We start from the raw sequence: 14784 nt of genomic DNA, 5'->3' as shown, positions 1-14784 counted from the left end.
GCAGATGTGCTCAGCTGTTGTCTGTTGGGTGGTGGATGGTGGATGTGGAATCCTGGAGGGAGGGACACAGGAGAGGAGATAGCCAGGAGCTGCGGGGAGGCGTGCCCCAGAAGCAGTGCCCCCCATGAAATCCAGCATCTTTGTAGGTGGTGAAGGGTGCATGGCCAAGGGAGGCATCATGTGTGACATGACTCGTTGCTGGGTCTGAGGGGAGGGACACTGGGTTTAGCCTCTCAAACAGGCCAGAGAGGGGCACCTGGGTGTCTCACTGGTTGAGCATCTGTCTTCTGCTCAGGGTGTGATCCTGGAGACCCGGGATCGAGTCCTGCACTGGGCCCCCCCTCAGGGAACCTGCTGCTCCCTCTGCCTATGTCTCTGCTTCTCTCTGTGTCTCTCGTGAATAAATAAATAAAATCCTTAAATTTTTTTTTAAATGAATAAATAAAACAGGCCAGAGGGCAGGAGTGTTGGAGTTCAGGCATCAGAACACCAGGGTCTAGTGCCTGGCGTCCTCCACATCCCAGTGGAGAAGGTTCAGTTCCAGCCCATTTTACGAAGTGGAGCGTGGTGCTAGGCACTTCCACAGGTGTTATATTCAGGCAACCCTCGCAGAGACTCCCAGGGAGATGGGTATTTTGGGCTTGGGATTACAGATGGGGACATTGAGGCTCAGAACAGTGAAGGAGCTTGCCCAAGGTGACCCGTGTGTGGGCAGGAGAGCTGAGGCTGTGACCTAAGCTGCCTGACCCTGGTGGAGGTTTCCTCTTCCAGCCCCATGGCCTTGCCCTCCTGGTGGGCTCTCTTTAAAGCCCTCCTGACTCCATCCTTGGAGACTCTGTAATTTCTTAATTACATCTGTGGAGGGAAGCGCTGTTTCTGCAATCACACCAGGACCGGGGGCTGTGAGGCAAATCACAGGGCTTAGGAGTCAGGTAGATCTAGATTTACATTTGTCCCAGGAATATACCAGCCGTGAGCTCTGGGTCAAATTAGCACTCTGAATGGAAGTTTCCAACACACAGTGGGCACTCAGAACACGGGCCCTCTGTTGTGAGTCGGCTCCTGGCACACCCGATTGGATTTGGTCATTGATGAGTCTGGGCAGGTGGAAAGCAGAGGCACAGAGTTGCCCTTCCTGCAGAGACGGTCCAGTCCTGAAGGTGGGGATGGAGAAGAGTGGGAAGGGTCTGGAGACAGAGGTGGAAGCACTGGGACTGGCCCAGAGAAAATCTGGGAGACAGCATGGAAGTGGTGCCTGGGCCAGAAGAAAGAGTTCTGTATGAAGGGCCAGTTCCGTTGGAGGCTCCATCCAAGGTCAGGTAAGAGGGGAAAACATAGAAATCCGTGTTTACCACATCACCATCTCCTAGCTGACCCTCTGGCGTCTTCTTCTCCATTGATGTATAAGGGGATGGACAGATGCTAAGCCTGTGCTTGAGCCATTGTGTTGAAGATCTCATTTGATTCAAAAACACAAAACCCTCCCCGAGAGGTGGTTAGTATCAGTACCAGGTGTCAGGTGAAGACACAGGCCCAGAGACGTTGACTCGCCAGGGTGACGCAGCACAGAAGAGACAAATTTTCTACCAAGGGCTTCTTGACCCCAAGGACCATGATTGCCCCACCCGCCGTGGGGCTGCCCACATTCCTGCTACGTGCAGACGTCTGGAAAACACCTGCTGCTGAGTCCTCTCCCTTCCCGACTTGGCTCCGAGGCAGGAGGGGTCTCACGTGAACACTTCCCAACCTCACCTCCGGAGAGGCAGGCCCCGCCACCGCATGGCAGCGCAAGCCCGAGGGACCCGACTCAGAGCTGCTGTTCCCGCCTTGCGGAGGGGGCCCCGCTGCTCACCGGGGGCTGAGAGCTCCCCTCACTGTGAGCACCTGCTCCTTCAGAAGGTGGGCTCCGAGCATTCTGGCTAAGCCTCGTGGCTGCGAACTTCAGGTGTCGAATGGTGCGATGTCGGGTTTAATTTCACCGCAGTCATTTCTGCAGTTATGTTTAGCACCGTTCTCCTCCATAAGCTCTTTCTTGGAGAAGTGCATTCAGCTCCGTCAGAAAATATAAAAGGATGGGGATCCCTGGGTGGCTCAGCGGTTTAGCACCTGCCTTCGACCCAGGGCGCCATCCTGGAGTCCCGGGATCGAGTCCCACAACGGGCTCCCTGCATGGACCCTGCTTCTCCCTCTGCCTGTGTCTCTGCCTCTCTCTCTCTCTCTCTCTGTGTGTCTCTCATGAATGAATAAATAAAATCTTTAAAAGAAAAAAAAAGAAAATGTGAAAGGAGATGAAAAAGTCAAGCTTGTTCAGGGGAGCAAGCTTCATGAAAGATGCATAAGTGACTCCGAACAGTAATGGGGCTGTGGAACCGGGACACGGACATCCCCGTGTAGACAAGAGCTGTCTTCCAACACAGGAAGCCCTGCCTCGCAGAAGAGGGAGTAGATGTCCTCTTGTGGCCTGACGGACTGTCCTCTGGTCAAAGCTGTCTTGCGATGGAGATGAAATGGGCTACCTTGTGGGTGGTGAGCTTGCCGTCCTTGAGGGGGTATGCAAGCAGGAATTAGATGACTACTTGTTGGGAAGCATAATAGGAGGACAGTCTAGGTTAGAGACACATCACAGCTTTTGTGGGGTGGCATTTTGGGTCTCTTCACCTACCACTGCCCCTGCTCATGTGAGGATACCAGGTGTTCAAACCTCAGGGGCTGTGGGAACAGGAGCCTGTTCTCCGACGTTCGTGGGATTTGAGGAACAGAGACCCTTCGGGGGGGTGGTGACCCATGAGGGGCCCCTCTGTCCCCACACGGGGCTGATTTGCTCTGAGTCTTCCTTAATCATCCTCTTCAGACTCAGGAAGGAAGCTTAATTTCAGCCTCTGGAAAAACTGAAGTGTTAAGAAACACGAACCCCCCATGTGAGTCCCCCCCAGGGCTCCGGGCAGGGCACCAGCCAGCATTCACATCTCCTCCCTCAGCCCAGGCCCCTCCCTGAGCCGTTGGCCACTGCTCACTTGTTAATAGAATAATTACCACGGGCTCTAGGTGTTTTCTTGGAATTGATCTACCCGTGAAAAGTATGCTTTGGAGACATGAAATATCCACCAGGAGCCTTAAACGAATTACACTTTATCAAGAGGGGAAAACAGTGTGCTTGAAACCCGCACTACAGGGAGACGGGGGCCAGGGGGGCTCCCCGGCTGGGAGGTGAGGGAGGGGGCGTGTGTGCGGCTGTTCCCAGGGGGGCCTGATGTCCCGGGTCACTTTCTGTGTCCTGTGAGGTGGCATTTCCTGCTCCTGCGCCCATGGGCTCTGCCCCCAAAGGGAGAGGGGTGTCGGAGTCACTCCCCTCCCCTCTAGGGTGCCCGCTTTGCCTGGAGAAGGGAGGTGGGGTCCTGGCCTCTCCTAAGCCCCCCCAATTCCCATCTGCTGGGGAATGAACCCTGGAGACCCTGGGCAAAGGGGTGCAGGGACTCCGATCCTCAGGAATGTGGTCCTCTGGCAACATCTCACCTGAGATGGGAGACTTGAGATGAGCACCCCGGCCCTGCCCCAACAAAGGCCCGAGGCCGGGCTCTGTGCACTTAGAAGCTCAGGTAGCAGGTGTCACCGAGGGACAGCCTGGGCCGGCTCGGTGCCGGGGCTGGAGGTTCGGGCAGGACGAGCCCCGGCGCCCACCCTCGCTCTGCACACAGTGGGGACACATCAGCCTCTCCCCCCGTCACCCTGCTCAGGTCCCCTTAGCCCGTGTCACCACCTGACTCTAGATACAGCCGTGTCTGTTACTGTCCGTCACCCCACTAAACGTCAGCTCCCCCCCAGAGCTGCGTCCCTGTACCTGGAAAGGCCCCCGGCACGTGGTAGGTGCCTCGTTCAGTGAACGTCCTTGGATGTGCGCTAATGGAGGGGACAGGAGGCACGGGGAGCCGCCGGTGTCCCTGTGGGTGACGGGGAGCACTCCGGCAGACACGGGCAGGGCCCCCGGGGCCTGGGCAACAGTCGCTGAGAGCGTCCAGGGCGTGGGGCCTCCAGAGCTCAGGACCAGCAAACTCTACCCCCCCTGACCGACATCACCACGGCCCCCGCCAGAGACAAATGTGCCCTTGCACGGTGGCCAGGCCACGTGGGTCTGCATGGCTACCGCCAGCCTCAGCCCCAGCCCACCCCACGGGTAGAGAGAGGTCTCAGCTGGGGCTTCTGGGCGACACCTTGGTCACTGGCCCTCTCCTCTCTGCCCAGCGTGGGCCTTGACCTTTGGGGCTGGCTGGCCCGGTTGGTAGGCTCGGGAGGTCTGTGCCCTTTGACAAGGCAGCTGGGTAGGAGGCTACAACGCTCGGCCTGGCTGTCCTGCCTCTCCTGGGGAGTTCAGAGGAGCCGAGGGCTTTGAGGCAGCCTGAGACACCTGCTAAGGAGATTAACTGTCGTGGCCAGAATCGCAGCGCGGGATCCCAGCAGGCACCTAATGGAACACAGATGAGTTCCAAGCTTGGGTCGGCTGCAATCTCAGGAGGCTGTCACCAACTATAGGGACAGAGTTCGCTCAGCTGCAGAAGCCTTGGGTTGGGATCAATGAGAAAAGGCAGAGCCTGGGAAGTGACAGTGAGCCACTCCACAGTCCAGGCTAGGACCCTCGAGAGCAGGCCAGGTCCTGCCAGGGCTCCCTAGATCCAGGAGGGAGCAGGCTGGGGCCAGGGCTCAGGTTTTGTCACCAGGAGCTCGGCCTCTACAGCCACCAAGACCTGGTTTGATCCCCATTCCTACCTGCAGGACCCTGGGCACATGACTTGAGGTCTCTGAGACCTAGTCTTCTCGTTTGCACCCTGGCTCCTGGGTGCCAAGTTCGTTTTCCCTGTGGGAGGACAGGAGGCGAGGAAGCTCATGCTCTCCCAACACGGGCTCATCCCCGTCACCTTCCAGGAGAGTTGCCTGTGGGAAGCCCTCATGCCTGACTTTTCCTGGGTGTGGGGGACCCCTCAGCCCTGGACTGGGAGTTGGGAGGCCCCGTGTTGGCGTGTGGCTTTGGGACGGCATGCCCTCTCCGCCTGTTCTTCCCAAGGCATCTGTGAAGGGAAAGGAGCCTTACTGGAGGCATGAGGAGACTCTCCATCTAGACCTGGGTGGGTGGGGGGGACTTGGAGGTGATACAGCGCCCCCCGCCCCGTTTAACAGCATTGGAAACACGCAACACACTCCCCATGTCCTGGTGGTCCCAGGCCTCAGGGGTGACTAAGGGGTGGAGTGTATCTGTCGTGTGTGGGCCCCAGTCCCCACTGGAACCCAGTGAGGGGAGGACAGAGGAGCAAGAAGGCAGGTGGGAGGGGTTCACACATTTATTGTCACCCCATGACTTGCTGGGTGCCGGGAAAACAGCTGCAAAAGATCTGTGTCTGTGTCCTTGCCAAGTGTACAAATAATTGAACTGATTTCTCTAGCTTTTTGAGGGAAGAGCTAAGTGCCAGAGACCTCACTGCCCTTTCATGACGGAGTGGGGTCCGGGGAGGCTGGGCACCTGGAGTCTCACCTCTAGTGAGGGGCAGCTCGAGATGCAGAGCAAAGCAGACCCCTGAGTCTGCACACAACCCACTACCAGGTATGTGGGGGCCCAGCGCCCTGGGCACAGGGGACAGAAGTGGAGGGTGTTTAGTGCAGGGGCTGCAGGGGGGCCTCCATTTGCATTCCAGGCAGGCCTCATACCTTCAAGGATCAGAGGCAAGCCTTTTGTGTTCATCTCCTGGATTCTCTCCTTGAAGGTAATAATTAAAGCAGACATTCGAGTAGTAGCTCTGGCCTCTCAGGAGAGGAGGCAGGGAGTGTGGTGTAGACCTGGGAGGGCCTGGCTGTCAGGACTGGTCATGCTCAAGAATGGAGGCTCCCCTATTGCCAGGCTGCCTCTCTTAGGGAGAAGGGACCTCAGACTCCTCTCTGCACTTTCCCGGAGGAGGGCTGGGGGTAGGGGGAGCAGAGGAGGGAGCCGTAGAGGAGGAGTCAGGAAGGGATCCCCCACTTCCCTGCTGTGTGACTTTGGGCGAGTTGCTTCCCCACTCTGGACCTCAGTTCCCTCATCTGTAGATGGGAGGCATTGATTCCATCAGCCTTTCCCTGGTGGGGTGGGATGGGCATGAGCCCTGAAAGCTGCACAAATGGACACCCAGGCCTGGAGCAGCCGTGAGTGCAGCGGTCAGGGCTGGGGGCTGGAATCGGCCACAGATCCTGGGTGGAGATCCATCCTGTGAGCTCTAGCAAGTTCTTTAACGCCAAACAGTCTAGCCAGTGCGATCTTCATCCGAAGCCTTTAGCTTTCACAAATCATTTTTAATAACATGCCACCCTGTAATTACTGCAAAGCCTCAAGAGGAATAAGACGTACTGTGGACATAATGAACTAATTATTGTCAGGTAAGTAAGTCACAATCAGAAAGCAAGGCTGGAGCACGCACGGTCTTTGTTTGTTGCTGGGCGCCAGCCTTGGGCCCTGGGAACCTGTCTCTGACGTGTACTCAGGGGGGGACCTGGGCTGGTTCTAGGCAAATGGGCAGGGAGGGCATAGGAAGGGGGCGGCTGTGCGGGGTGGTGCCTGGAGGTTCCTGAAAACCTCATCCCCGCAGACAGGGCAGTGGGAGGGTGGGGACTGTGTGGGTCCCGTTCAGGGGTCCCTGGGGTCAGCCGGTGACCTTGGGGTGGTGACTTAACCTCTCAGATCCCGAGCTTCCCCGCCTGGAGGGCAGAGCCGGTGAGCCCGGCTCCCAGGGGCTGCGAGGGGCACAGAGGAGGGGAGGCTGTCGGTGGGGCTGGCGCACAGCAGGTGCCCAGGGAAGGAAGCTGCTGCTGCCTGGAGCTGGGTGTGCAGACGACGGGCTGAGCGGGGCAGGGGTGAGGTGGGCTCCTGGGTCCTGGCCCTCACTGTCCCATCCCTGATCACCTGAGGGGTTTCCAGGCACCACTCCACAGCAGGAGGATGGTTAGACATTGAGACTGACTAGATTTGGAAGAACAAGGTTCCAGATGACATGTAGATTTTTTTATAGGGAAGTTCCAGGCACAGGGAGTGTGAAATTGAGCCCAACACTTATAGAATCTGGTGACAAGTTCTCACCTGACTGCATGGGCCAGGCCAGGCGTCCAGCAACAGGTAGGACGCAGATGTGTCTTAGAGATAGGAGCAGCTCCATCCATCATGGGGGCCTGGGAACTCCAGGGAGCGAAGCCCACCCGGGATTGGCCTCAGTCCGTGAAGGCTGGGGTTAGAGGCATTGCTCCCTTTTCCTCACCCCCACCTGGGCGGCTCTGAGGCATGTTCTGCATCACCTCCCCGGTGGTCCCCCTGGGACTGAGGCCCTGCTACCCATAGCAATCACCTGTTCAGTAATGCACTTTTTATGGGAGTCCTTCTCTTCTCCGTCCTCCTGACGCTGATCTGGGCCACTTCCCAAGGAAGCCTTTCATCCTCAGGTTCTTGTCATGGGATCTGCTTCTGGGGAAGCCAAGGTGGAGGTGTGAGGGGAGGAGCTGGTCCTGTGGGAGCAAGGCTGTGACCCATGTCATGGGACCCCATACCAGGGTCCTGAGATGGCGCTGAATGTGGAAATAGAGCCAAATCATCTCACGTGTCTCCTCAAAGGTCAGGCACTGTTCCTTCCTCATGACCTCATTTCACATCACAACAGCCCCATGGAGTGGGTTCCTTCACTGTCCCATTTTACAGGGGAGGAAACTGAGGCACGCAAAGGTTAGGTAACTTGCTGAAAGGGAGCAGAATCAGCCGCCAGGCAGACTCAGGGTTTTGCTTCCTCAGTTACCAGCTGCATTAAAGGCCCTGAGAAGCCCCGCAACAGAAATCCAGACAGTTCATAGCTTTTCCCAAACATGTGAGAAGGATCCCTCTGCTCAGAGCACTGTCTGACCAGCTTTGGGACCGCCAAGCCCCAAGGAGCACAGCTCCTTGCACCAATCACAGAGGCCGTAGGGATGGGCTGAGCTGACCAGCTTAAGCCAATCAGCAAGCGTTCCTTGAGCTGGGCTGGGGGGGGGGGGGGGGGGGAGTTAACCCCCATCCAAGCCAAACTGGCTGAGTGTTGTTGGGGTGGGGGGTCCACATAGGAATTCCTGTGTGTTACTGTGCAGGTGAAAGGGTTCAGGGTTCTGGCTGGCAAAACCCCACAGCTGTCTTCTTCCGAGCTGGGGTAGGGGTGAGGGCAAAGTCAACAAATATAATTAGAAAACAAACAGAAGAGGTAAAAACACACCACTAATGCTTATAAAATGTGGCAGATCTTATTTCATCCCTAAATGTTTAATGACTTTGGAATTACTTTTATCCTAAAGCTAGAATCCTATAGTTTTGGAGCTGGAGGCACCTTCAAAGTCCCTTGGTCAAGTGCCCAGATCTTGGAGTGTCTGATACTATTTAGTCTGCAATAAAAGGGACCGTGGACTGTTGGAGAAATGGCTGATTTTAGGGCTGAGGAAGGGAACGTATAAGATGAGCCTGGAGCACGGTGTATGTAGTACCAGAAAGTAAGGAAGGGCTCAGAAAACACTCCCGGGGCCCTGGCAAAGGGACTCAGGACCCGTAAAGAGCTCCCAAAGACAGAACAATTTGAGTAGCAAAATAATGCAGTTCTGGACTGTAACCCAAAGTGTAAAATAAATATCTGTGAGTCCACACTGATATGAATAATCGAATAAATAAATAAGTAGGGGAGAAGAAGAAGGTCTTCCTCACAGAAGAATTCCAAATAATTTATATAGTTGACCCTCCAACAACGTGGGGCTAGGAGTGCCCACCATCCCCACTCACAACCTGCAGTCGAAAATCCGTGTATGATTTTGACACCAACCCCCCCCCAAATCTTAACTACTGATAACCCACTGTTGACGGAAAGCCTTACCGACACCAGAAACTGTGCCTTAACACGTATTTTGTGTATTTGTTATATATGGTATTCTTACAAAAATGTCAGCTAGAGAAAAGAAAATGTTAAGGATATCCTAAGGCAGGGAAAATGCATTTAAAATACTGTAGTGTATTTATTGAAAACCTCCTCCTAGGGGCAGCCCCGGTGGCCAGTGGTTTGGCGCTGCCTTCAGCCCAGGGCATGATCTTGGAGACACGGGATCGAGTCCCACGTCAGGCTCCCTGCATGGAGCCTGCTTCTCTCTCTCTCCCTCTGCCTGTGTCTCTGCCTCTCTCTCTCCCTCTCTCTCTCTCTCTCTCTCTCTCTGTCTGTCATGAATAAATAAATAATAATTAAAAATTTAAAAAAGAAAAAGAAAACCTCCACCTATAGGCAAGCTGGCTGGGCCAGGACAGGGGTGGCAGTGGTGGTAGTGGCGGCAGTGGCATTGGGCGTGGCTCCCAGGACGACAGGGTCCTGGAGTTGGGTTTGCTTCAGTTCAGCTGTCACCGCGGACGGGGACAGTGGCCTGGGGGTGCAGTACAGCTGCCTCATTCTCCTGGAGGTGTTCTGGTGGCCTGTGGCCATCATCAGCTGTGGCTCCATGTGTGTGGTACAGAACTCCTCCAGGGGGCTGTGGGGCTGGGTGTCCCCATGGGGAGGAGCCCGAGGCCCATGAAGGCCCCTCTGCAGCTCCGGCCCAGTCCCAGATCTTTTTTTTTTTTTTTTATATCACCTTTTTAAAAAATTTTTTTATAAATTTATTTTTTATTGGTGTTCAATTTGCCAACATATAGAATAACACCCAGTGCTCATCCCATCAAGTGCCCCCCTCAGTGCCCGTCACCCAGTCATCCCCCACCCCCTGCCCACTGCCCCTTCCATCACACCTAGTTCGTTTCCCAGAGTTAGGAGTCTCTCATGTTCTGTCTCCCTCCCTGATATTTCCCACTCATTTTTTTCTTCTTTCCCCTTTATTCCCTTTCACTATTTTTTATATCCCCCAAATGAATGAGACCATATAATGTTCTGGGGCCTGTACAGGGGACTCTGGGCACAGGGCGACACAGATGCACAGTGGCATCTCTGCCTTCCATATGCGTGCCTCTGCTCCAGCCCAGGCTCCTGCCCACTGCCTCTGAGGACCTGTGGCCTGTGACACACAGGGTGACCTGCGGCTTTGCCAGGTACTCAGAGGGCAGCATGCGCCACCCTCTGAGTACCAGACGCCTCCCATTGGGTCCCACGGAGACTAGAATGTGCAGCTGCAAGTAAATGGCTTGTGGCTTTCGCTGTCAAGCCTTAAAAGAAAAATCGGAGCATAAGTGCACTCACTCAACTCAAGCCGGTGTTGCTTCTGGGTCAACTGTATTGCGCTCTCCAGAGCTGGGGCTTCACTCCCTGACCCTTGAGTGTGGGTCCCCACTTAGTGATTTGCAGAGACTAAAGTGGGGCAAGGATCTGGGCCAGGGCACGGGGGAGTGTTTACAGTGGGGAAACTGGGCAGTCATCACCCTGACCAGACGGCAGAGGTCAAGGGCACAGAGATAAGTCACATGGGTAACGCGTGCCCCCCGATAGAATGTGAGGAGGAGAGCACTTCACCTCCGTGCTCTTCTTCTGTAAGCCCATAACCCCGTCTAGTCGTGAGGAAGGCATCAGGCCAGCTCAAAACTGAAGAGCCTTCTACAAAGTACCTGACCAGACTCCTCAAGATGTCAGGTCACAGGGCGCGAGAAAGACGGAAGCTGTTGCAGACCAGATGGGGGTGGTGGTGGTGGTAGGGAGATACGAGGACAGAATGTAATGTATCCTGCTGAGACTGCAACCGAAAAAGGAGGAAAAACTAGTGAAGACTGAATAACGTCGAGAGTGTAGATGTTTGTAACATGGCGATGTTGGTTTTGTACTTTTAACAGAATTTCTCTAGCTACGAAAGATGTTAGCAGGAGGGTGAACTTGGTGAGGGGTACGAGGGTACTCCCCATACTCTCTCTGCAACTCTTCTGTGAGCCAAAGTTCTTCCAAACAAACAAACAAACAAACAAAATCAATTAAAAAAATCATTTGGGGGCAGCCCGGGTGGCTCAGCGGGTTAGCACCGCCTTCGGCCCAGGGCCTGATCCTGGAAACCCGGGATCGATTCCCACGTCCGGCTCCCTGCATGGAGCCTGCTTCTCCCTCTGCCTGTGTCTCTGCCTCTCTCTCTCTCTCTCTCTGTGTGTGTGTGTGTATGTGTGTCTCTCATGAATAAATAAATAAAATCTTTAAAAAAATCCTTTGGTTCTATTGGAATGAAGACTATTACTTTTAACATGGGAATGAAGAGAGACCTAAGGAGGTCACCTGACTGCAGAAAGTTCTCATGGGGCCATTAGTGGAGAATCCAGGCCTGGCATTCCTCATAGTAGAAAACCCGACCATCAGAGGCCTAGATACATCAGGGGCTATGTTTCCTCACCAAGGAGACAGCTCCAAGATGTCATGGGTCCCCACATGCTCGTCTGTTTTTCCCCCGACCACCCTGCATGCATGGACCACCTGGAGGTCCCAGCGCAAATGTTCCATCTGAGCCTCGGGCCCCCTTTCAGGACAGGCAGTGTGGGGTCCATGGCAAGCCCAGCGAATGCCCGGTGACAACCTCTATCTCATCGTGTCGGCCTGAGCTGTGTCAAAGGACTATTGCAGGAAATGTAATATTTTCCGTGTCTGGCTGGAACTGTGTCATATAACTACCCACAGAAGCGGTGGGGAATGTAATGTTTTTAAGCAGGGGAACTGCAGCAGAATGGTTGTGTGTCCGTAAGGGAGAAGAGGAGGGTGACTGTCAGTGGGCGGCCCACTATCTCTGCCCCTATGCGGACAACCTTATTGTCCTGGCTGTCCCCTCCTTGCACCTGCATGACTTGGCTGCTGTGGTTGGGCAGAGCGAGGCTGACTCCTCACCGGGGCCTCACCGAGGCTGACTCCTCACCGGGGCCTCCTCCCCGGGGCTGCTGTGGTTGGGCAGAGCGAGGCTGACTCCTCACCGGGGCCACCGAGGCTGACTCCTCACCAGAGCCCTGACTCCCTGCACCCCACAGCTCCTAGCTCTGCGCCACTGCCCCTTGCTTTCCTACCCCCTTTGCCCCCCTGTTCCGTTCTCCTCCACTTGGGCCCCCTGACCAGCCAGGTGGGCACTTTCCCACAGCGTGGAGATGAGCGACAGTGGCTCACAACTTATAATCTAGGCAACCCTTTAAAGTTAAACCCCACTTTTGGGACACCAGGATGGTTCAGTTGGTTAGACATCTGACTCTTGATTTGGGGTTGGGTTATAATCTCAGGGTTGTGAGATCGAGCCCTGCGTGGGGCGCTCAGTGTGGAGTCTGTTTGAGATTCTCTCTCCCTCTGCCCCCTCCTCCTGCTCGTATGCTCTCTCTCTACCTCTCTCTAATATAAAATTAAAAAGAAAAAGACCTTTAAAGTTAAACCCTGCTTTAAGCAGACCTGCTGTTGACTTGTCGCAGTCCTGCACCCGTAGCGGGGTGTTCTCTGAAGCAGTCGCTGTGGAGGACACTTGAGCAACAGCTACACAATTCAAAAGACACCCATCTTTTCATCCAGCAATTGTGCTTCTCGAAGTTAGTGATTCTGAACAGCTCAGGGATATGCATTTATGCAAGGGGGTTCTCTATGGCATCATTTGTAATAGCAAATAAAACATGGAGACAGCTTAAATGTCCATCAGTAGGAGATTGGTTAAATAAATAATGGGGCATCCATACTACTGAATACTAAGCAGTCATTAAAAAGATTGAGTTTGGTCTCTGTGCACTAACATGGGAGGATCTTTACAACATATTTTTGAATAAAGAAAACAAGTTGCTAAAATATATGAGCAGCGTGATGCAAAAATATTCTATCCATCTTGGTTTGTGCACAGATAAATATGTGGAAGGATGCGCACCTTTGTTGGAAAATCCTTGGGAAAATCCATCATGCATCTAAGACTCCTCCGTGCCTTTCCAAGGTCACTTGTGCTCTAGATCCCATCCCTTTCACGCCTGCTTAGGAGCATCACCCTCGCAGCCCTTCCTCCCCCCTGCACTATTAAAGTGTCCCTTTCTACTGGGATGCACACATCATGTGCAAACATGCCAGTACCTCTTTCTATAACTACAAAGAATAAAACATACAATAAATTAGGAAAAAAAACTCTCCAGTTACAAACACATTTCTTTGCTTTATTTTTACAGTTAAGCTCTTTAAAAACATTATCCATACTCATCATCTCCTGCTTCTCTCCAATTTATTCTCAACACACTCATATCTGGATTTCTTCCCCACCTTTCCATCCACAGCTGCTCTTGGGGACATGACCAGTGACCTCTGACTGTCACATCCAGCATTTTTCAGAGCATTTTTCAGTTGTCATCCTACTGGACAGCATTCCTTATTCTTTGAAACTTTGAATGCTGTCACATCCAGCATTTTTCAGAGCATTTTTCAGTTGTCATCCTACTGGACAGCATTCCTTCTTCTTTGAAACACTCTCCCTCCTCTCCTCTTGCCCCCACACTCCCTGGATTTCCTCCTGCCTCTCTGGCTGTCCCTCTCTATTTCCTTTCCGGGTTCCTTCTTGGCTCCTCACTCAGTAGATGTGTGCTGTCCCTGGGCTCCATCCTTGGTCTTCTTCTCCTCACCCTCCCTCCCTCCTTTAGGGACCTCCCTAGATGGTATCCAGTGCTTGCTATTCATATGCAGATGTTCCCAAGTTTGGGAACCTGGACCTCTCCCCGAACTCCAGGCTTTGTATGCCTCCACCTGGGCATCCCACAGGTATCCAGTGTCCTTCACACATCCCAGCTGGAACCCTGGGTTCCACCTCTCTCAGTTCCCCACCTGCTGCCCCCACCGTTTCTGTCATCTCCGTGAGTTGCAGTTGCTCAGGCTGGAATCCTGGAGTCAGGCTGGATTCACTCTCCCTCTTCCTCTTGAGTCCCATGTCACATCTGTCAGCAAATCTTGTGGCTCTCCTTTGAAACATGTCTGGAATTGACTTCTTTTCATCACCTCCACAGCTCTCTCCCTGGTCTCCATCCCAGTCACATCCTGTCTTTCCTGGATATCATGATAGCCCCTGTCTCCTCCAAGAGCTGGCATCTCATGGGAGGCTCTGTGTCATCTTAGAAAACTTGTCAAATTAAGTCCATCAGCATGTGCTAAAAGCTTCTCAATGATCCCATCTCAGAGAAGTAGCCAGGGTCCTTACAATGGACTTCCCAGCCCTTCGTGAACTGAGCTCCCCATCCAATTACCTTACTGAGCTCAGTTCACTACTCTTCTTGCTCCTTCCTCATGTGGTTATAATCAGATTGTGGCTGGAGCAGGAATATGGGTAAGATGGGAGCATCTGGGCTCTGGCCAGGCATTTTGTTGTTGTTGTTGTTCATTTATTATTCTTTTGTAGTCCTCCATGTGGTCTCTTTGGGTGGATGAGTTTGAGCTTCCTTACCATGATGGCCTCAGGGCTGGCCATATGGCAGCTTAAAGCTCCAGTATGAGTATCCCCAAGAACCAAGCAAAAGCTTCATTACCTTTTCATGGCATAGCTTGGAAGTCACATGGTATCATTTTTGTTCTACTCGTGATCGAACAGTCTCTAAGCTTACCCAGTATTTGAGGCAAAGTGACATAAACCTTATCATTCTGATGGAGGAGAGTCAAAAAATTTACAGACATGTTTTGAAATTGACACAGATAATGTATATTGGTTCTTAAATTCTTGCAAAATTTTGAGTGGACTGGTAGAAAGACTACATGTTTGCATAGAGAGAAGAGGACATAAAATGACCACAAATACTTGCCTAAAATTCACTTTGCCTAAGATTACGTCCAGATCTGGTTT

The sequence above is a fragment of the Vulpes lagopus genome, chromosome 8, assembly GCF_018345385.1.
Source record: "Vulpes lagopus strain Blue_001 chromosome 8, ASM1834538v1, whole genome shotgun sequence".
NCBI classification, from domain to species: Eukaryota; Metazoa; Chordata; class Mammalia; order Carnivora; family Canidae; genus Vulpes; species Vulpes lagopus.
The sequence above is the reverse complement of the archived record's forward strand: the minus strand, read 5'-3'. Positions refer to the sequence as shown.